This window comes from Solea solea, chromosome 17, assembly GCF_958295425.1.
Source record: "Solea solea chromosome 17, fSolSol10.1, whole genome shotgun sequence".
Classification (NCBI taxonomy): domain Eukaryota; kingdom Metazoa; phylum Chordata; class Actinopteri; order Pleuronectiformes; family Soleidae; genus Solea; species Solea solea.
This window is the reverse complement of record NC_081150.1, coordinates 1,243,208-1,268,205: the sequence shown is the minus strand read 5'-3', so window position 1 is coordinate 1,268,205 and position 24,998 is coordinate 1,243,208.

The following is a 24,998-nucleotide window of genomic DNA, read 5'->3' as shown; positions in this document are numbered from 1 at the left end:
CTTCATGCTTAAAATCCTTTCAAGGGTTCGCTTGCTTAGTAGAATCCCATGTGAATCCGCAAGCAAATGAAGGATTTCATTTGTTGTAAAGCCACGTTTGAAGTAGTTCTCAAGTTACTCGCGATCCACGTCTGTGTCAGTCTCCCCACACCACACATGAGCTGCTATTGAACTGCTGACTTTCTATCTCATTATTATGACTTTTTCATCTCATAATTTAAACTTTCTATCTCATAATTATGACTTTGTATCTCATAATTATGACTTTTTCATCTCATAATTTCAACTTTCTATCTCATAATTATGACTTTGTATCTCATAATTTCGACTTTCTATCTCATAATTTTGACTTTGTATCTCATAATTATGACTTTTTTACTCATAATTTCAACTTTCTATCTCATAATTTTGACTTTTTATCTCATAATTATGACTTTCTATCTCATTATTATGACTTTTTCATCTCATAATTTCTACTTTCTATCTCATAATTTTGACTTTTTATCCCATAATTATGACTTTTTATCTCATAATTTTGATTTACTTAGAGGATATTTTTATTATCAAGGCTAAGTTGTATCTCTCTTGTTTTTTTCTGGCAGAAATGGGCTTCCATATTATTTATGCCCCATGTGACCATTGAAAACAAAGTCATGGCTGTCTACACGCACATCTAGATAGAAACCTGGCCTTCTTAGCCATGTAAGACATTGCTATTGCAAATGTCCCTGTTATGGAACTAATAAAAGACAATCTTATCTTACTACGATGGCTGCTAAGTAGCGAGGGGTACTAGACGGAGAGATATCTAATAATAAATAACACCGACTGAACAATTTTCAGGTGATGATTGCATTTCTTCAGTTGTCCTTCGCTGGACCGAGTCATAATAATTGAACATCACATCTGTCTAATTCCCCACTTCTTGTTTGAAATTTATAAGTGCACAAAAAACACATTAATCATTCAGGAATTCTCACATAAATGCATTAGTTATCATTACGCCCCGCTTTGATGAAAGCAAGCGAATATGAATATGAATATGGAGAAATGATTATAGGAGCTCGCACTCTGTTGCTCATGTTGCTGTGAGGCGTTCAGGAAGTCCTACAGTGAGGAGAGTCGTGTGTGTGTGTGTGTGTGTGTGTGTGTGTGTGTGTGTTCTAGGTATTACTTATGTTCTGGGGACCTGAATCGGTTTACACACTCACATTATGTGGGACATATCTTTCTTATGGGGACAAAAACCCTCAAATGCTGACAAAAGTCATATTTTAAGGCACAGGTATGTGTTAAGTTTAGGGTTAGGCCAGTAGTAGCTATGATTAAGGTTAAAGTAACTCTCCTGGAAAAGAATGTCAATATAATGTCCTCTGAAGCCATAGAAACCAGACTGTGTGTGTGTGTCTCCTCCCATAGCACTTCCTTTGTTTGTTTGGGCTGCTGCAGGTATGCAGTTTTCCTCATGGGGCAGGGAGGGAGGGGGGGGGGCAAGACCTGGAGGCAGAGGAGGACGGGGGAGAGGTGGTGGTGGGGGGTGTTGTTGTTGTTAAGGGGGTGTGTTTTAATGATCAGTTCTCAGTGGGGAATCTTACAGCAGAACCTGTCATCACGTGCAGTCTCCTGCGCCCGTTTAAGCCGAGTCAACACCAAACACATGACATCAGCCGTTTCCCACAGTGCCGCGTCGTCACTCTGCCACACAACAGTCTGACGGCTTCACTCCGCTCGCGTCCAGACGTGCACAGCGTGACGTCACGGGCGGCCTGTGCATGCCCCTCCTGACTCACCTGTCTGTCTCTCTGTGCTCTGACTCAAATCTACCTGCCGCTGATTGTGTACAGCGTGTAACAGGAGAGTGTGAGACACACCTCGTGTGTGTGTGCGTGTCTCACACCGACGCTGTGACTCACCGTCTGTGTCGCTGCACACAGTAGGTGCTCCCGCTGAGCCGCTGTGACGAGGCACACGTTACGGATCATCAGTGAACACATCTGCACAAACAAGTGTTCACATGTTTGTGCAGATATTACTAAATGTTGTTTTCCTCTATCACACAGTAGTTTTATACCAACACCAGCTGTGTTGGTATAAAACTACCATGTCTCTGATATTTTACCGTTTTGAGTTAGTTATTTGTACTTTGTTGCTGCGATGGTTGCTGCCCTTTCTTAATTGCAAAGACTGTAGGGCACGTGTCAAACTCGAGGCTCGCGGGCCATTTCAGCCCTCAATACAAATGCATTTGGCCCGTAAGATATGGAATTCTCTGTCTTTCCTGCTCCTCCACGGACACACTTATCAAGTTACCTCACCTGTTAAAGAATTAAACAAAATTAAATGTGGACATTGAAAATACAAAGCAAGGGGATGTTACAAGGGGCTCAGCCCCTCATTTGTATTTTGCTGCCAGTTTACTAGCTTTAGACGTCGAGTAAAAATTGAGTACAGCAATAACTGTCAAAGATACATGTGACGACAGGCCTGTGTGTGCTGGATTACAGGGACTACACTGCTGATTTGAATAGAAAAATCATTGATAGAATTCAACAATATTTCCTACATTTATGTTTTGTGAGTACTAATGTAACTTGAATTATACAGTATACAGTATAATGTTGTTATTTAGCCCTTCTGACGCTATTCCATGGGTAAATCAATTCATTTTATTTTATGTATCGATATATTTTAACATGACACATCTGTGACTCTCTGATTTGTTTCTTGATTTAATCTCACAGCATGCTGGGCCTCAACTTGGACACAGTTTCATGTGGAACTGAGTTTGACACCAAAATGAGATTACCACTGTCACCGAGTAACAACTGCAGTCGGACTTGGACTCGGTGGGCTATCAACAATCTACTATAGGCAAGTAACTGTTTTAAAGCTTTAGAATCACCAATATTTCAAGGCACTTATGCTTCAGAGTGTGTTTTCTGGACTTTTTGATGATGTTGGCCACGATAATCCCTCGGATGCCTCAGGCTAGGAAGGATACACCCAAGGAGACATTTGTCAACAGAGCCTGAGGAATGGGACAGCTAGGATTGTGGTGCAACCAGCTTTCAAATGTATCGTCTGAAGGATGCAGCCCCTCATTTTAGACACAGTTTATACTCTATATCACATCCTGTACATCAATGAACTGTATATAAGAAAGGATTTGAAGTTGCCACAGAGGCACTGATGATGGACTCATCAAGTGTCGCTCGATCATGGTGTAAAAATTTCTATTATTTAAAAAATGTCAAACTATTGTGACCCAGATCAGACACTGTGAGAAGAGCACATTTGTGCATAACGTAGCAACTAATACAAACATATACGATACAACTAAAATAACTACCTGAAGTGGTATGAAATCACATTTTAGCTCCAACTTTAACCAGAGCTTTTCTCTGTGGGAGCAGACTTTTGGTCTGACACAAGGTCAGAGTTCATGGCAGAAAAACGTACGAAAGAACAAACAGATATGTGTGTATGCACACACACACACACACACACTTGTGCACATATTGTGAATAAAAACATTATTTTATGAGCTTGAGTTGGATTAAAAACAAGTTCAAGCAAGAAACAACCAAAATATATCCACCAGTTGAGAGAAACGGTGCCTAGTAAATGTCAGCTAATTAATTAAATTACCCTCGATTATATTAAACTACATAATTTGATGATGGAACATTCCTCGAAAACCTTGACCTCAGTTTAGATTCATGAGGCGGCCTGATGGTGATTTTACAGTTTGGCATTTTATTACTATTATTCCAGTCATTAGTGAGTAATCAAATGTTACAGCACAAGGTTCCCACTGAATGATGCTCTGTGCAGAAAAAAAGGCCCTCAATCTGTCTGATTAGGCACTGATTATTTCATTATTGCACGCTGCTGTCAATAATGTCGGCGTATGCCAAACAGGACCAGTGGTGTTTGTTAGCCCGGCACACGCAACACCCCGGGGGCCTTGTCTCTGTCTTCATTCAATTAATCCACACTCTCTGCGAGAGAATAATTGCATTTTCATGTCCCTTTATTCATAATGGTGTGTGAAAAAGAAAGCAAAAGCACTGGGGCTAATCAGGTCCAAATAAATGTGATCAAATAAGGATGTAGTGCGCTGCGGAGGAGACATTACAGTAATGAGCGTGACATTGGGGAGTTGCAGTGCATCAGCCGAGGGCTTTGCCCCAACGCTCGCTGATGCACTTCAGAGGCCGCGGTGGTGTCTGTTGGATCAGCCACTTTGCTCTGAACTCCCATTGGTCACATGGCACTTATCTCAAAGAGGGGATTATCATTAACCTCTGCATACTGGACAAAGTCCCAGCCTGGCTCCCTCCCACATCAACACCTAATTATCACCCCCCCCCCCCCCCCCCCAGTTTAATTGGTGAAATAAATCACTGCTATGCCTCTGAACTCAATAAGAAAATACAGATATTGAATTCATTGTCCTTGTGGACATACTGGAGAAACAGATGGGTCAGCCAGGTTACTTTTCAATAGTGCAGTTTTGACTCAAAGTCTGGACCCAGTGGAAATACAAGCGCTGCTCAGGAAATAAAGCCTCTATAATACTGAAGTTTGCAGGTATAGAGCACCGGACATCACGGGAAAAATAAACGTTCACTGTGCGCTTCAAATCCAGGAAGATCGAGCAATTTATCACAAAACCTGACAGACTGAATATAGCTTACCCTTACGACAGTACGGGTGCTTCTCACACGAATGGAAACAGCTGGAAAAGTCATCACTCCACACCTGCAGCGTTACATCTTCAACTTTCTGATAAACTTCCCCTCATTCTGCTCCAGACAACACTTACACAGCAGGAAATAAACAAGATACTTACGTTTTACCACACTGACGTTAGCATTCAAGTTTCACTGCTTTATTCTGTCAGTTGAGGGGAAACTTAAGGGAGACTTAACTTACACTGCTTGTACCCTTACTTTGTCAAATAGAACAAAATGTCTTAAAATACAGTAATACTTTACTTTTCTGGTCCAACATGACTTCACACCAATAAAACACACTTTCCTTTAAGTTTCTCAGTAACTTCTGAACAGGAAGCTGGAATCTGGTGATGATTCTACAAGAGGAATCCAGTGTCTGTGGGTTCCCGTCCCTCTCTCTTCTACACTTGCTTTGAGTGTCTTTCATGGCACAGGTCTCTGCTGTTGTTGGAATCTTTGTCAGTTTGGTCAAATTCTCTCCCATTAGCGCGTCCTTCACTGCTTTGTCACCGTGGTTGAATTGTTTTATGGAAACAGTCCGTGAAGAGTGGAGTTGCCTGACATGTTACCTGGTATCCATGCTGCTTGTTAATGTCTATGGACAAGGACAGTGTTGTTTCCTGCCACAGTGGCGTCGTTTTGGTTGCGTGAATCAGCTACTGGAGCTCTATAACTACGTTATGTGCACAAACAAATGACGATGTGGTGGTTTTTCATGAATGTGTTGGGAAACGAGGCGGAGGAAGGAGAAAAACACAACACTGCAAAGTGATAATGTTCCTGTCATTAATGTTTTGGTACCTCTTTAAACACTAATAAAGCAGTAATAAGATGACATGATGTAGCACAGTAAGCACCGTTTTAAACAGCTTATTGCTGTTTTCATTGGAGTCCAACATTTTGCCAGTTAATAAAATTTTAATTAATATCCACCAGTTTATTTAGACTTGGTGAAATCACTCTAATCATCTCAGTCTGACAGTTTTTAAGGAGCTTATTTCTTCAGTGTTAGTTATTTGTTTTCAGAAATGTAACAGTGGGTCCAGCAGGTGTCCAACCGTGGAGACATCAGAGTCTTTCTAGTAGGGGCCGGACACGACATGTGATACATGGTCCAAGTTACCTGAAACTAGAGGAGAGAGAAATTTCAAAATAAAACCGGAACCACAAGACAACAACTAAACACCACCAGACAGCAAAGTGATGTTAACTGTCTTGCCCAAAGACACATCAGCATGTAGACTAGTGGAGCAGGGAATCAAACACACAACCTTTGAGTTGAAAGGCGACTCGCTTTACCACTGAGCTGCCGTCGCTGTAAAGTCGACATATTGATTGTGGGCGGGGCATCTCTTAAAGTGGCTTTCTCCACCATTATCCTCCTTGGACTTTGCCTTAACTTAAAACTTTGCATTGTTTGGTTCCAATGTAGCGTTAATAACGGCGTGCATTATTCTCAACCATCATACATGACATATATGACATGTATGACTCTGACCTGACTGTAGATTGGCGTGTGTTTGGCTTACAGAACAGTCTCTGGAAGGATTACCCAGGATTGTGCACTGAGCACACATCAAGTCATAAAACACGTCGCCTGGACCTCCGAGCCGGGAATATCTTGTACCAGTGGATCGAGCACTTGCCCCGCAGTGCATCTCTGAAATACCTCTCTAGATCTGTCACAGATGAAAGCCATGTTTAATAACAGTAGTGTGTTGTCAGCTCATAACCGCAGACAGGTTTTCATGGCGTAACAGCTTATCCAGGGGGATTTTCCTGCTTCTATGCATCTGCTTAAGATTTCCTTCAAGATGGGATTTTTTTTTCTTTTCCTCATTTTTTATTGTTTGCCTCATGAGCCAGGAAGTAGAACGCGTCCATGCACAGCATGACTCTTGTCCTGCGTGTGAGTATAGATGTTAGGGAGTAAATTGCTTTGACACATTCTTTACCAACTAGTTCTTCACGATAGAAACCAATGAATAAAAATCAGAAGTGAGCAGTGAAGGACGTGAAGAGGCTCTTTTAATCCATGTAATGGGTTATTGACTTTGACCCCAAAGGGGAATATATTTGCAGACATCAGGTGACGTACTTCCACTACAGTTCAGGCAATTGAACAATCCTCTTTTTTCTCACCTTTTACTCTCATTCGTTTAAGAAACTGACGCGTAAGTGCAGATAAGCCATTTTGTTGGAGAGGACTAAAAATGTCTTGTTGTAAGCGTTAAATACAACTTTTCTACTACTTGTACGAGTACGCGTATGTGAGGAGGGTGATAAACTGCATGTGGCTCTGTCGGCCATAATTCATGCTTGACTTCTCACGTACATTTTCTCCCGTTTTCACAGTTACATGCAGTAAATTCACACTAAACATACAAATATATGTATTCCAGAAAATACTTTTACTTCCTGCTGATTTGAAACTGAATATATGTTTAAAATGTGTTTTTTTGGATTGTTTTTGGATTTATGAGGAACTGGGACTATGTTGGCTTAAGTGTTGCTTTGTTACTCTCCCAACACACACGTTGTTGGTCTGCTGCTGCCATGATGCGTGTGTTTATTTTGTCATGAAATACAGTAACTGTTTAAAACCCAGAAGTCACAAAAAACACACAGTTGAACTGACTGAAGGAGGCAGCTGTGAATCATCATCTGCTTTGTTCTAAATCACAGGTTTAGGTATGGGGGAGTGAGAGGTTCGTCACATGGCACAAACTTCAGCTTTCTGCCAGAATAAAGCAAAGATAGTCTTAAACTAGCATTTGTTATACATGTGGGCCACTAAGATGAGAATTCATTAACTATTAAAGCAATTATGGAGGTTGTAGTTGAAGATACACCAAAATATCAAACTTATAAATGTAAAAATGTGTTTCTCCAGCTCTAAAAATCCGGTCTTTGTTTCAGGCTGATTCAGCCTCTAAGCATTGGGAACTTTCTAGTGTGAGTAAGTTTGTCAATGACACAGAAAAGTCTGGTCATCATCCTAAAAGTTCCTTTCAACATTCAAGTAAAGAAGTCGAGTTCAAGTTGGTTTTACTCCCTCAAAGTTACTTGTACATATACGTGTTATATATACATATAACACGGAAAATCAGGACAATGATGTATTTTTCTCATCAGTCTGATCTTACTTACACAATCATAAATGCAAGTTGTTTTTAACCTTTATCTTTAGTTTATCCTTTTCTTTTGATTGTCTTCCTTTATCAGTGTTTGTGGACTGTTTGAAATAAAGTTTAAAGAAAAAAAAGATGAAATATACTGTAAATAAAGACAATGATGGGAAAAGAACTGTCGACACGTACAATTCTACATACAATTCAAGTGATGCGCTCCAATCCTTTGGTGAGGATTCGGAAACTACCATTCTCAAGTCTCCAATGCTCTTTTTGACACGTTATTCAACATTTCCCCCAACATTTAAATTCCTAAATCAGACTTTAAACCACTCTTTAGTAAGGATGGACTGGCAGAACGGTGGCTGTCTTTCAGTATAACACGAAATGAGGACATGTTTAATTCTAAATAGCTAAAAGCCTCTTTTGTGCGGATTCTGAAACTACCGTTCTAAAGTCTCCTAAATTCAAAATCCTCACTTACTTCTTGACCTAGTTTGAAGTTTGCTGCCCACGCAGCTGAAAGACAGACGGGTTCACGGCGAGTAGCAGAGCTCACCTGTGGGCAGCCGCTCGCAGTCGGCTTTCCTTCGAGGCTGAACTGTGCATGTGATTCTGACGGATTGCCACAGTCACAATCAGGTGTCAAAATGTGTTTCCATTCTAAGAAACAGGTGTTGCGGAGCATGAGACAGATAACGGAATCATCAGCCACATTTGCAAAACAATGCACATAAGGCGACAGATTTGTCCGTCGTTTAAAAGACTTTGCATAATTATACTCCCGCTGAATAACTCTCCATAATTACTCATGCACCGATGCTCTGTGTGAATACAACAGTCGGCACCAAACCATCAATAAGTAAGTATATATTCACCGCTGTGCAGTCATTTTAACCCCTAATTCCAAAGGCCAGATGTATTTAAATCCGTATTGTGTTCCCAAATTCTTATTTGGACGTCACACCATTGAGCAGAAAGTAGGGAAGTAAAAGAAATCAACCAAAAATAAAATAAAATAAGCCATTCATGGTGTGTGGGGGGTTGAAAAAAGGGTGGTCCTGCTCACAAAGGTGCTAATGAACTCAGCCTTTTCTTTTCTTACTGCAAGCTTCATTTAATTTGATAGTATCTTATATCATTATTATTATTATTATGATTACTTTATTAAAATCCAATGTGTAAATTAAGTTTAAATGATTTTAATTTGGCTGAAATTAAAGATAAAATGATTTTGCTTGTGTATAACTGCACAGTCACTTGATTGGTTTTCATTACCCCTGCATGAGCCTTTTATTTTATTCATATCCGGAGCTCGGTCAGCTCTGTGGAGGCCGTCACTCTGGACCCACATGTTCTTTTTTATGGTTGCCCACGAGGGACAAACTAAACATGTTTTGAGTTTGAATGAAAACTGAAGGCCACACAGGTCCTCCACCTCACTCCAGTGACGGGGTGAGGTGAGGGATATTCACCAATAAATATTGATAAATATTACGCACTGGGCCTTTAAATTGATTAAGTTGCCTATTTTGTTTTTAAAACATAAGTTAACATATTTTATTTCTTTATGTTGTGTTTTGAATACAGAATAATGCAATTCCTTGTCAACTATGAAAAACATAGTCAAATCAATACTTGTATAAAACATCTATAAAAAGATGGATGTGTCATTTTCATTCAACATGGAATCACTTTTAACATTATAGAGACAAATCTTCTCTGTGCAACATCATTTATATGCTGTTGCCTTCATCTTAAAATGGCCTCCGTCATGCAGTACTATCAGACCTGACAGATGGAGCGTTTGTATGTATACAGCAGCAGTGCAGTCATCAAACGAGCAGTTGTTTCAGTCATACACCAACCTGTTTGCAGATGTCTCACTGTACTAGCTCTATGCTGTTGTTGCCTCCAAAATGTTGTCTACGTGCTCTTTTCCTTAAGCTGCAAACTTGTGATTAAATGTGTTGTGTTTTCATGTCGAGGTGAAAGACGGATCCAGGTCCATTTGGGCTGTAGGGAACCTGCTTAAGCCATGGTCAAGCTCCAGTCAGTTTTTGGCAGCCCCACTGGGCCTGCGAGGTCTAGCTGAGGTGTTATGAGCTCCAGCATTGTCAATTTCTGATTGCTGTCTGGATGCAGACTCCCCTGTTCATTCCCGCCCCCCCTCCTTTGAGCAGGTGCCAACACCTGAAGGTAAACAACATGCAGAGGGCAGCGGGGTCAGAGCAGCGTCTGGACCCAGCCTCTCCCCACAGACTGAGCCTGTCAGAGCCTGGATCTGGCCTGTCTGGAGCGCTGAGAGGAGCTGAGCCACCATGGCACACAGGCCTGACACCATGTCAAGCACCAGGGCAGGGACTGTCACAGAGAGAGAAGGCTGCTTCCTGAATCCTCGGCTCAGTTTCAGCATGCAGACCATGCACATGTTGTTTTGGAGTCCCCTCCAGTCAGAGGCCAAGTGCCTGCTTTCTGTGTGCGGGTGAGGGGCCAGGCCAAAGTGAGCCCATAATCGCTCGCTCAAAATGTCTGTGCGAGGGATAGGGACAGCGGGGGCCAAAGCTGGTTCACAGGGAAGAGCCAGGGTGTGTCAAGGTTGGGGACATCCAGAACCCTGCATCAGCACTATCATTTGTAGCCCCTGCAGGTGCCCTCCCATGCTGCAGACTGCCATGGAGGCATGCGGGGCTGAAATAACAGTGGCTGTGTTGCCGCTGCAGAGCGGGGGAAACAAAATACACTCTCAAAATAGTCAGTATCAGTATCAGAGTTATGGCAATCCATAAAACATATGAAGAGGGAAGTGCAGGGACGCTGTTGGCAGAAAAGAAATCATGGGAATGTTTTCCATCACTTTTTTTGCACCACAGCTCTGGCAGATGCAGCTTTGGCGAGCTTGTCACTACAAGCTGATACATGCGCTCTCTTCTGCCTGACGACGTTATTTATCACTTTATTCTTATTAAGTATTCAATGCACACTTTTTTTTCCCACAACCGTAACAGATTTGTTTTGAAAGTTTTCTACATTGTTTTTGAATTGGCTTAAGTCTGGTGCACTACCTGGTCCTAGGCACAGTCCGATTTAAAGGTCCAGTGTATAATAATGAATGACTGTAGAGTGGAAAAACCTACAGTGGCTTTGCATTTGAGAAAGGATGTAAACACACCGTCTTTCACGTTCTCTGGCACTTCTTCCTTCTTCTTCATAGGTGTATGCCTCAGATTTATCTGGACAGAGACGTTCACCTTTGTTTTTAAAGTAAGGTCGTGCCTCAAAATGCAAGATATGTGTCCGTATGGGCTGCTGTAGAAAGATGGTGCCTTTGTTGCGTATCCCTGTCTTTGACAGGAAACCTTTTTAGCCAAAGAGTGAATAGTGTAAGTAAATATAGAGCGTTGTCAGTCAGCTGTATGATCTGGTCTGCCATCTTGCTTTCACTGCCACCTCTCAACTTCATGACAAGAGTGGCTCATATTTCAGAAGTGTTCAAAACATTTGTAAACAACGTCAATATAGCATATTTAAGTAGTGTCTCAAATGCATCATGAAGACTGACCACCAACACACTGGTGTAACACACTTAGATTTCCCGTTTATTTCTCTGCGTTGTTTATAGCGGAAGTAAAATTTAGGATTAGGATAGGATAGATTTTTGGGACGATGGACAGGAGGCAACTCCAAGCCCATGACTACTTCTGGTCCACTGACCTGTCACTCCAAACTCAGTGACCAATCAGCAGGCAGCTTCCTAAGGCCCGCCCATAGTCAGCATCGCAAACAAAAACCACAGTGCAAAGAACAAATCAGGGAGCGTAAACAAAAGTGAGAGAGTGCAAACGCAAAAGTGGCGGAGCAAACAAATAGTGTACCCCCCCCAAAATAAAAAATATAATATTATTGAATGATTAAATCAATTTGTGTATTTAATTTAGTGGTTCATTTTTGTTCATAAACTCTTGTTTTCTTCTTAAAAAGTGTTTGAAAATATTGACACAAATCAAATTAAACACAATCTATCGTCCCGGTGCCGTGTCACATTACGTCAACTGTACACTGTTGCCTTACAGCAAAAAGCCCCCGGTCCGTGACCTAGTCCAACCAAGGGTCTGTATGGGGTTTGCGTGTCCTCCTGTGTGACTGACTGGTTACCAAAACTGAAAACCCCTACTCTTTAGGTATCTGCTCAATCTAACTGAGTATTATTATAATGGCCCTTTAATTCATTTATAGATGATTAATAAATGGATCATTTAAATGCACTCCGAGAGAAACGAGGTGGCAACAGCAAGATGTGCATCTAATTCCTTTCAGTTTTCCTCACTTTCTTAATTCCCTCCCTTCTGTGTCTTATGTTGAGAACAATGTGCTGCATGATTATCCACAGAATGTCTTGTCATTCAAGCCCAAGACCTGTAATGGACCTGATTATTCTCTTACATTATTTGGATCATTTACGCTGGTTACCAGCTCATGACTTAGTCCTCCACGTCTTGCTTAGTCAACAACCAAGTGCAAAACACAACAGTTTCTCACATGAATCACACGTGGGGCAGCAGTGGCACTGCTGGTTGTCCTCCAAACAGAAGGTTGGCAGTTTGAGACCTGGCTCCGTGTTTCGAGGTGCGCAAAACACTGAACCCCAATTCTTGACAGCTGTCCCAGCAGTGCGTGAATGAATCGAAAATAGTGCAGCATGACCTATAGAAGGTAATGGGCATGTGTGAATGGCATACAGCAGAGGCTTGATGACCACTCAGAGTGCTATATAAACACAGATTATGTGTCTTTCTATAGCTGTAAAAAACCCTTTCCCTCTTAACCTGGTCTTGATTGCTCACTCGAGGTGATCACATCAAACTGGGGAATTGGATAAATATCAACGATGATCAGCTGTGCTTGATTTCAGCATCTATTTACCTAACCTAAACCTGAGTCTATTCCTGGCTCAAAGGTTGCATTGCTTTCCTTTTCAGGACAGTGCTCAGATTCTGTGAACAGCCAATCCTAAAATACAGTATTATCACCAGAGGCTGTGGAGATCTCGAGAATTGCAAGGAATCTCGAGCAGTCGTGTTGTGGCCTTTGAATCGTGTATCTACACTTTTGTTTTGAACCAAATTCTTAACTAAATTAGGCAGGACTTTTAATAAAGGACTAACAAAGGACTCCCTGTGTGCTTGTGCCCCTTGTAGTGCCACCCCAATCTTACCTAACACTCATGTAACCACAATTCACACCTTAGCCCTCTGAAATGACCAGGCTTTGGTGCCCACGAGGACCGCTGGCCCTGGAAAAGTCTGTCAGTACATTTCCATTCACAGTGAAGTGAACTATGACTATGTCTATGCCATATAATCTGCACAGACCTTGTTCCAGTATACAAGGACTGGCAAGAATGACATTTGTCCGCCTCTGCTAACCTAGGTGGTGATCCGTCCTTTCAGCTTGTCACTATTACAGCTTTTCTGATTGACATATTATACTACAGGCAACAACAAGTGTCAATCGGAGTCTTGCTGCCATCCATTGACTTTAAAATGTCAAATTCTTTGAGCTGACAGAGCATAAGTTTGATCTCCTCGTCAGTTCAGTTTGCCATGTTTCTTCTCACGGTCTTCTTCTTCTTCTTCTTCTTCTTCTTCTTCTTCTTCTTCTTCTCCTTCTTCTTCTTCTCCTTCTGTGTGCTGGCGTCTTCGATTATTTCCAGGCCAAAGCCTTGGTGCAGGAGCTGCCAAGGCCAGTTTGGGTCCAAGAGTAATTTCACTCCCAACCACATTATCTGCATGTGTCATTCCAACTTTGAGAAATCGGATTTACCACCATATTTGACAGACTAACATGTTTACATGTATTTTAATAGTTTTTTTTTTCTTCGTGTAAATTAAGTGTTTATAACAGAAAAGTTCCATCTGGTCTAGGGTAACAAACCTGGACACACACACAAATGTGTTTTGTGGGAAACTTCTTTACTGTGTGGATAATGTTCAGAGAGCAGCCAGGATGTGTGTCAGTGGGTGATGGGCGTACAAAGCACACGACTGTCACACCAGAGACCGGAATCCTCTCTGTGGTTTTCGGCAACTAATGTGCTTCAGTTAAGTTAGTCAATAAATGAATAAATCACCATGAAGTGTCTGATGTGAGTATAAACTTCTTTTATATGAAACCAGATTGAGTTTTTTTCACTGACACTAACCAACATCTCTGAGAGTCTAAACAGAACCATAAAAACAGCGTAAGGTCTCATGATGCTGGAGTCACTACAAGTGGATTTTTTCACAGTAAGATCACACGTTTTTGGCAGAGAACAAATCTGTGTCTGTGAATATTTGACTGATACGTTCAACATCAGTGTGTTTGCAACTTGCCAAATACATAAATCATCAAACTATCCTCATCATCATCTTAATAGAAAACATGAGCTGCCGGTAACTTAGAGAAACACAATTTCTTAGAGACAGTTTCTGGAAATAGTTAAAGAGGAAATAAAATACAGTTTGTACAGTCAGTTTTATTATAATACGTTAGTAAATATAGAATATAATTCTACTCTTCTGTAAAAACAGAGCAGGAATCGCAGCTCTGTTCTTATTTGGGACTTTTTATCCGTCTCTTTCGAGGGTCTAAGGACACAGGGTGTCATAATGCTGAACATATTGTTAAACTCCCTGAGGCAGTTTTGTGATTTGTGATTTTGGGTCTTATAAATAAAATCTGACTTGACTGACAGCTTCCTCAGGTTTGGTCCGGCTTGTGTCTAATGTAACATGAGTCCACATTGTGAGGAACTGCCTGAAGATGAAAGAAATAGGACTTTATAGATGGAGAAGTCAAAAGAGCGTTTGCAGGATGGGGAACACAGTTCCAGCAGAGGGTAGGAGCTACATGAAGCTAGCACTAATAGAAGTTCCAGCTGCCAAAGTTGCTTTGAAAAACAGATGAGTAAGTGCTTCTGACTTTGCAGGAGGATTAGCTGTGGAAACTGGCGTTTCAGTGCCTGGTCAGACAGTGTGAAGGACACTGCATGAAGTCAAATTCTATGGTCTGAGTCCAAGAAGAAAAGCATTGTTCCCAAAGCAGCACGAGACTGCAACATTAGCGTTTGCCAGAGAACATGAAGAGAAGCCTGATGAATGTTGGCAGCATATTCTTTGGTCAAATGAAAGCAAAATAAATGAGTTTGGATCAGACGGGTTCCAGTGTGTTTGACGTGGACCAGGCCAGGACCACCACGGTGACTGTATCGGGCCATCACTGTCAGTCATGGAAGAGGGAGAGAGGTAGATACGCAGTAGTGTGTATCTTGGGTTGCATTTTCCTGTCAAAACTCAAACTTTTGCTTGTTGTTTATAATCCCTGACTGAGCCCAGTGCTGTCACATCCTTAGCTAAGCTAACATTACCAGAGCTTTTACAGCCTGAAATGTTATAAATGGCTTTTGTCCTGTGAATAATACGCTCTAGTAAACAGGACGTAGCCAACACAGACACAACATCTATCAGCTTTCATTATTAATGCACTGTATCGTGACCAAACCTCAGTATAATTACACAATGTTGCCACAGTCCTGCTCAACCTGTGATAGCCTGGGTGAACCCACCCTAATCTGGTCCTATCCCGTTCTGTGAGAGAGGTTTGAGGACAGCTGTTTGGTCTTGGGACCAAAGATAGCCTGAAATGTCTAACAGGGTCAGGAATTTAGGATGACCATCTCACTGTGACCTGCTACTATCTTATACCTTTTATAATAACTTGTGTAATAGGCTCATAATTCAGTCAGTGTCACTGAGTTGCAAGGATCTTTCAAGTTTGCTGAAATGGAAGTGTGTTGGAGACACATCATTTAAGATCAACATTCATTTTAACGTCCAAACAGTGCAGTGATATTTGTCATGGTTCAACTTCCTTCCAATGGACCCCACTGTAACCCCAGCCCTTGACCGCAGCTTAAATGACAGATTAAATAACCTCAACCTGTTAGGGTTTGCTTTTTGTTTCTAGCATTTTAAGACTTTCTTCTGGACTTTTGGAACTTTGGGATTTCTATTGTTCAGGTGTTGCCTGACACTGTTGTGCTTTCTTATTTTACGTTGTGGTTTTTTCCCTCGTGTGTCCTCTTCCCACTTAACCTTTCCATGCTCTGATTAGCCGCACCTGCTCTTTAACAGTTTCCAATGCGAGTCACTTGTGTCTTGTTATCTCCAGTCCCTTTGGTGAATATAGACTCTGTTTTCCCCTTTGGTCTGGAACAGTTTATCTCGTGTCCTTCCACGCGTATCTTTTTGTGTTTTACCTTTTTAACATTTTTGGCAGTGCTCTGAGGCGTCTGTTGCCTCGTCTATACTGACTTTTTGTTTTTATGCTTTTATAATTTAGTTTGTCACACAAATTTGCAACAAACCCAAACTTTTTGGACGTAAACCAGACACGGAGGTTCCCAGTCCGAGCTCGGTGGCCAGTAGCATGGTCTGAGGGAGATTAGTGCTGCTTGTGTATCAGCTTTAAAGTGGGGGGACTGGACAAGCACCTCCGCCTGACCTTTTCACATCCCTAGCAGACCAATTGTCCTGCAAATCACCAACATGGCAAGGATCATGTTTGAGCAACAGCTTAACAGCTCAGGACACCCGCGGGACAGAGTGCTTGATGACTTATTAGAAACAGAACGAGGCATGGAGAATGGAGTGGCTTTGCTCCGTCTCTCGCTCCATACGGGTGCAGATGGCTTCCAGGCTCCCGTTCCCATGGTACTTGATTAGTTTGTCATGTTGTAATTCAGATGTGTGGGAACGCTGACAGCTAAAGTGTGTAAATGAGACAACTGGCTGTATCAAGTGATGTTTAGTTGTCTTTTCAGGGAGAGTACGTCTCCCCCTCCCTAACTCTGGCTTGTTCACACTCTGAAACCTTTTTCTCATCCGAGATTAGAAAGATGCAATTTGAACTCACAGCCTGCAGTTTGTTAGGTGAGACAATATGGCTGATACCAAGGCCTCCTCATTTAATCCTTCAGCCTCAATACAAATGTCGGTCTGCTCATTGTGGCTTGGAAAAGCAATGTAGGTATTTGCTTGAATGATGTCAATGAAACACGTGCAAACACGTGCAAAAACGCTTTTTGAAACAAATGCTTAACTTTTAACCAAATGACAGAGGCCACAAATAATAAAATGGAGGCTAACAATAAAAAAAAGAGAATAACACATAGAAATAAGAACTTAATTAATTTTTGGATTAATGGATTAATGGAGGTTTCTGATTCCTTTCTTCTGTACACATTATGTTATTAATATGTTATTAATATTATACTGCAATAGCTGAAAAACATGTAAATAAACAGTATAAAAGGAGAGGTTGACAAGTTCTCAGCTTTAGTAAACAGGAAATGCAGTGTCAGTGAGTAGTCAGGTTGCACTCAAAGTGATTTCATTTATATCTTTCGTTCTCCAGGACAGTGTCATTGATTTGACAGTGAAAACAAAGGTTTTATTGTGTCTGGTGTAAAACACTCACCACTTTGCTTTGTCCTAAGACCAGATGAGTTTACCGTTCCAAACTGAGCTGCACTTTATCGCTTCGAGATAAAAACAGTTTACATTGAGCTATAATTTACAAAATGGACATCATGGTGAAAACAATGTAATACTTGTGATTGAGACCATGTTTTTTTCCCCTCAAACATATATTATTATTAAAACATTTATTGTTTTAAAAGAAACATTACAAAATAAGAAACACCCCAACCTGAGCAATCAGCAAATATGAAAAATAGAGAAATAATAATAATAACAATGAAAGAGAGTAAAAGCACAAATAAATAAATACATATGCTATATCGAGTGAGTAATATGCTAATTCTCTCATCGACCTACATACACAAAAGAGGATACAGGCTTCACTTCAGGGACCTGGAAACTACATATATTTTATTTCATATCCAGTCTGTGGTTGTGTAGCTTTTACCTTGAAATGAAGTTCATGCAGCAGACACACAGCAAGAGCATCGCTGGCTTGCAACTCGATGTTCTCGCTTTTCGGTCCAACCAGTTACCTTGTTTACTCCTTGCTGATCACGTGACCGCTGGTATTTGCTCATCTGTCTAACCTGATTTAAGCGGCATCGTCACTCTTGCTTGATTTTGCTCTGCAGACACGTCTTGCAAGGACAACGACAGAATCTCCAAAAAAGGGGGGACCCGTCACAAGTGTTTTTTTCCTCCTGGAAATCTAGAGGATGTGCTCGACGCTTTGATGTCAGGGAAGCAACGTCTAACAGCTTTTGTGTACATCCAGCATGGCAGCCAACGAAGAGCAGCTGGCTTTGGATTTTGCTGTTGCTTCCATTTTAAGCGACTTGATCCGCGGAGCTCTCCTGAGTAAAAGTCATCACTCCTACAAAACTACAACAAGGACGTTTGTTGACACGTTTTCCTCCGCATGCATCATCCGGGTCATTTGTTGTGCTCAGAGGAATTTTGATCTATGTCAGTTGGTCATGCCTCTTGGGAGTGGGAGGTGCTACACCCTTTCCAGACCCATACCCAGTCTCATTGAGATGCGGTCTGGCATTTTAAAAACCAGATTCAGTTTCACATGTTCCCAGTTGGAGGGATAGAAAGCGTTTTATTTAATTTATACCCCATTGAAAATGTGGCTGAAACATTCCTCTAAGCTAATTAGCCTCCTGGTTCTAGACTCAGGCGATTATCCCTTAGCCATATATTTATAATCACCAATCTTATTTGTACAGTCATCAGTAATGCAGGGGTATATTGTATAAGCTAAACTCTTTTACTTTTAACAATAATAAGATACTCTTATACAGCAAAGTTATAAAAAAATGTTGGCCTGTAGTCAAATCCCAGTGGATGGTAAGAAATCGGATTTCTGTCTGCTGCTGATTCCAACTCCTCTGAGCGACCAATTTTCTGAGTTTTGGGATTCACGTTGGAAACTCGCTCAAAAATACAAGGTTTCATGAGCATTAGGAGACAGAAGGTAGTCATCTGATAGCTGCAGCCCGTGCTTTAAAAGCTTAACAAAACAAAAGAAACTCAGAGCAACTCCCAGTCATGGCGGGAGCTATTTCTTCAAGCATGTTTAACCGGTACGAACACCAGAAAGTAAATTACCTGAAATAAGTCCATTATGCTTAGCTAAGGTTACAGGCTGTGATCAGATTTGTTTTGACGGCTCCTCAATGGCCAGACGAAATGAGGGGGAGCCACACGGGCAGGTATTCTGCCTCTTCACATCCATCACGCACACGATGCATTCCTCCGCAGAGCAGCTGTCACGAATCTCCTGCCGCGCTGTTTGTAATGACAAGGCTTGGAGCACAGCAAAACAAGTCTGTAGATCATCGCTGTTGTCCCCGCTAAGGCCTGAGCTGCAGGGACGACATCAGGAAAGTCTTATGTGTGTCCTTTGATATGACCTGGCTCAGGGCCCGGGAGTGAACTCCGGGGGAATTGGAGATAGAGTTATATGGGTTTCACTGTGTTTGACAGCACAGCATGAGATTGCACTGAATGACACAAGAAGTCTCTAAGACTACATCCACACGACGGTGTTTTCATTTAAAAACACCATTTTCAGACAGAAACTTTCTGTGGCCAGAATCTCAGCGCCGCATCAGAAATAACCTGCTAACACACCTACAATCATTAAATGTATCATGTGACCATTCAGGGCACTGGGCATGTGCTTGTTAGTTTAAAAAAGAAGCAGATTGTCTCCTCTGGACTTATTTGGTTGTTGTTAAATGAGCTGAGGGACCGTCTACAAATTGCAACACCAACAAATGGGCCAATATCTTACCCATAATACAATGTAGTGTCTCTAAAAGAGTCTCTATATTACATCACATCATCCATTTGGGATGGTTTACTTTTTTATATAATGTTTTTAGAATTTTTATTCAGATTATTAATTAATACCACCACCATAATACAATGTAGTGTCTCCAAAATCACTCCAGACCACACTGGGATGCTGTTGTATAACAACATCTATTTGGAAAAAAGCACATCTTTTCATAATTTTGGGGAATTTTGGGGTGATAGAAAAAGTTTTACGAGTTCTGTGTTCTTTGTTAGCAAATAAAATGCACAGATTATAATTTTCATACTACTTAAACATAAAGAAATCTTAAAGTCTATTTACAAAATTCCTAATATTAGTATTTGGGGCTGAGCAATTCAGTTATCATGTGGTAATGCTCCATCTTGTTTAAAATAATTCAAATTCTAATCACAATGTATTTAAGAAAAATACAACTAATACAACTAAATAGTTTTAAAAAGAAACTACAGATAGCATGTTAGCTTGCTTTTAATGTCATCATGTGCCCTTTAGTTTGGTTTATGACCCGACGGAAAAACCTCTTTATGTTTAAAAATATTTGCACCCTAACTAGGATGCTTAACTTAAAGGAACCGCTGCTGCTGCAGCCTGGACATAAATAAATAATATAATATGATTTCATGTGAAAGCTGAAGGCGGTTGAGAATCGTTGTGGGAGAACATGACTGCATGAACGTCTTGCAATGACTTTAAAAATCCTGGTGAAACCACATTGTTCGCTGTAACCGGCATCAAAAGTGACAGCATAACAAAGCTCGTGGATTTATGCAAAAGCTGGCGTAATTACACGGTGCAGCACTAACGTGTATTTGCTAAAACGTGGAAGTACAACTGCTGACCTGGATTTGTGTACAAGGTGACAGCCTGGGATTTACCTGGAACCAACAGTGTGATTTGCATAAATGACTCGCTTTCATGATCCGTCGTCGAATGCTGGATTAGTGCGGGGAAATGTCACGCTGATGCTGCGGAGTAAAGCCTCCGTACTTGCTCTGCTGTGTTGGCCAGATTGACACTCATCAGTGAAGACGTTGCTCCGCTGCTGTAGGTGGTCCGCCACTTGGCAGGAGATAAAAAGTCATTTTCTCCTCCCCCTGCAGTCTAAGATTAATTAAAATGCATGCAAGCTGTGCCTGTTTCTCTTCATGATTTATCCATCACCCAAGACACTAAATAATAAGAATAATAATTCTGTTTAAATAGGTGTAACTTCATGATACATTCATGATGCCCATGGTGCTGTTTCACAGTTTGGCTGAACCCACTAATCCAAACAATAAAGCTTCATTTCAGCCTCATGTGTGTTAATGTAGATATTCAAAGTGTGGAGTACAGTATGTCCTTGTTTGAAGTTGGGATTGATGCGACAATTAAAGGAACAAACATTGTGCACATGATGGACATGGCCATATGGTGGTGGTGAGGTCTTACAGCGATAGTTCGTGTGGTTGTATGAGGAGGAGCAAAGGAAGGACTTTGGCAAGAGCATTGAGAGGCTTGTTGGGGAAAAAATGGAAGGTCACCTTTTCTCTTGTGCCATCTTGAAAATCAATGATACTTACAATCGAGAAAGTTTCATGTTGCATTGTGAAATCACCATAGCTGTGGCTATTAAAACTCCCCAGAAGTGATTTTCAGTGGGATCTTTTACAGTAAAATACAATATTTATACATGAAAAATACAGCTAACTCAAAGTAATGTACTGTATAGCATTACTACTGTGGATTTAGCAGTAAAATATAATATTAATACAGAACAATTTAGCTATATCATGGCAATGTAAGGTATGAAATAAGTACTAAGTTTACAGTAAAATGTAGGATTTACACAGGAAAACACTGCTAAATCATAGTAATATACTTTGTGTCATTTCTACAATAAAGTTACAGTAAAATACACATTTATACAGAAAGCAATACTGCAAACTCAAAGTTATACACTGTTTGAGATTACTCATAATAATAACAATGCATTTGATTTATAAGTGCCTTTTTGACACTCAAGGACACTTTACATAACAAACAACAATAAAAAAAACAGTAAACAGGAAATGAGAGGAATTACAGAGAGTATGCTATTTTAAACAGGTGGGATTTCAGTCTGGATTTAAAGAGGGGAAGAGAGTCAGAGTTCAGCAGAACTACTACTACCGTGAAATTACATTAAAATATAGTATTTACACAGGGAAATACTGCTAAATCTGCAGTAAAGTTACATATTCAAAGAGGTATAAATAAGTAATGCAATATACACCATTACTACCATGAACTTTGCAGTAAAATATTGTACTTTTACAGAAACAAATATAGCTTTGTACCATAGGGTATGACATACTGTGAAGTTACAGTAAAACAATGAAATACTGCTAAACCAGAGTAATATACTTATTAAAGTTAATACAGGAAAATACTGCTCAGTATTCACAGTTATGTCGTCCATCACTATGTTTGGCAAATGACATTCAAACAATGTCAATGTACTGTAATTTAACATACTTGAATGAAATTGCAGTATCTAGGACAGTAATTTACTGTAAATATTCACACAGAAAAAGTGATGCAATATTAGAAATAGTAGCCAGTAATTAACTGTGAATGTAGAGTCAAATATTTTGCAGATACACTGATAATTTACCACAATTTGAGCTAAAATTTTAAATACTACGTAGATTGTTTCTTTTTTTTGGAGCCGGTGATTGTAGGGGGTGGGCGGTGACTGAGCAATAATCAGCAGAGTAGTCTTAGAGGAAATGAGTGGAATAATGAGTGGAAATGTTCAGTGCTGTGCTCCACGCACATGCTCTGGTCAGCACTACCCCCCCGGGCAAGGAACCAGCTTGAGAGGCAGACGTTCACTCTCAGTGAAAACATGCCCTGCCAGCGGGAACACCAAGGAAAACAGATTTTAACCACCAAATAACTAAAGGCTCACCTAATTAAAAAAAAGAAAAAGAAAAAAGGGACATGTCTACCACTTTATCTTTTCTGACAGGAACCTGAAGTTTATAAAGTGCTCACTCTCCTGCAACAAAGTCATCATTTTAAGCTCTCAGAGACACAGGAGCTGTTGGTCTACTGCTGCCACGTTTGGTAAATTTGAGTCACTTTTGTTTAATGCAAAAAAAAATATTTCAAACAAAAAAAAAATCACAAAATAATACATTGCAGTGGGTCAACAACTCCTGTGTGCTGTGAGACAAAAGCACAGATTTTCTCAATGGACTTTGGTGCAGGGGAGCGAGTGGTTGACAGTAAGTGATACAAACCACATTATCCATTCAGTAAAGGTTGTCTTTTTATTTAGTTTAGTTTGACTTTTTGTTTGTAAAATGTGTTAGTTTTAATTTGTTTTTAGAGAAGTTTCTGTTTTTGTTATTAGTTTAGTGTTCGTTTTTTGTAATATGGAGTATTTGCCAGGTGCAAAATGCACAATGTGTGAAGTTAGGTAAAGACACACATGAACATAACAATGTAAATAACCCTCATAAGACACATAACATTGCTTGTGAGCCAGCTAAATACTAGAGGTTTGATTCACTCAACCCAATTAACTACATAATGAATGGTATATGTTTAACTTGCTTATGTCCAAGATTGTAAACAAAAACAAACTGAAAACATTTTATTATGAAGGGAAATAAAATTTGCCGGCAGAGAAAAAAATAAATGCACTTCATTTGAACTCAAAAGGATTATGTGTGAAATAAATTTACAGAGAAAAAACAATTTTAATCATTTTCAGTCAGTTATCGTTTTTTTTTTTTAACTCTAGTTTTAATTTCTAATTCAGAAAACAATAAATAACACACAAACAAAATAACCTAGAACTGGACTGACCTTCCACCAATCATGGATTGTTATCCACCTACTATTGTTTCATGTGTCCTGCATTGCTTGATGTACACAGACGATTGAGTTGTAATTACTTGTGGTGTTGTGGACACTGTCTCCCTTCACTTTTTGATGTGAGAGTCCATGCAGAACAGTGAGTGACATTAAGCAAGAGAGAGCAATGACGTGATGCCTGGGAAATGCAAATTTCAACATCTCTGGCTCAAGGACAATCACTTGTCCAGAAGCTGCACGTGCTGCAAATCAATAAAAGTGGACTCCATGGGGGAAGCGGCGCTCACAAGTTGGTTCAATCCATGTACAATGGTACAATCCCATCTTAAGCATGTGTCAGATTTTAAGGAATCGGTCCTGGAATGTCCTGTAGAAGTCATTAAACTGTGGAGGTGATCAGAGACGCATTGAGACCACAAGTGTGAATGCAATGAGTGTCTGATGCGTCTCCACCCACAACAACTACATGAGCCGAAATACATGAAAGAAGAAGAAGAAGAAGAAGAAGAAGAAGAAGAAGAAGAAGAAGAAGAAGAATCGTCAGGAGACGCTTTCTAATGCCAGGTGTAAACGGGGCCTATGTGTCAGTACAACTCGACTTAGAGGAGCCTGAACGATTCCTTTAAGATCTATAAGGTCCTGTGTAGTCACGACAGTGAGTTGACAATGAAAGGTCGAGTTAAAAACAGTGAAATCACAATGTCCCTACACTTTCCTGCAGTCAGTTGAGATTACAGTCATCGCTGCCCACTGCATAAACAGCTTAACTTTAATGTCTGGATAAGCTTCTGACAATAGTCCTTTTGTGTGCGTATAAATACAAGCTGCATATTCACAATAGCCTTCTTTATTTATTTTTTTGCCAGTGACCAAAAATACAATCATATCAAACTCCTTTCGCTGCAGGTGACAGAGGCAGCAGCTTATCACGGACAAATAAAAGAGAGCGACCTGTCACGGTGCTTTGTGCGCAGGCCGTGTTAGTGTGAGTGTGAGTGGTAAGGGCACAGCTCTTTGCTGCGGCAGCTGCGAGCCTCAGCACTTTGAGTTGACGTAGCGATGGAGGGACTGAGGGGAGGCGGCCCCCGAGTCCCGCCGGGCTGTTTGTTAGTGTAAAGGCATCTGCTCTGTTTGTCAGAGCGGTGCCTCTGGCACTGCACCCGCCTTCCACGGCTTGACAGCGCGACAGTGTGTCGCGCGGCAGCGGGTCACCTCTGCAGAGGGGCCCGCAGTGGCCAAACACACAGTGAGTTACAGAACATGGGGGGGGGAGGAGGAGGAGGAGGAGGAGGAGGAGGAGGAGAGGATGAGAGGGGAGGGAAGTGCTGTGATTCTACCCACAGACACAATGTTTCCTGATTAACAGGAAGATGAAAACCCACATGGAGTCACAGGCTCAGAGCATCAGCGC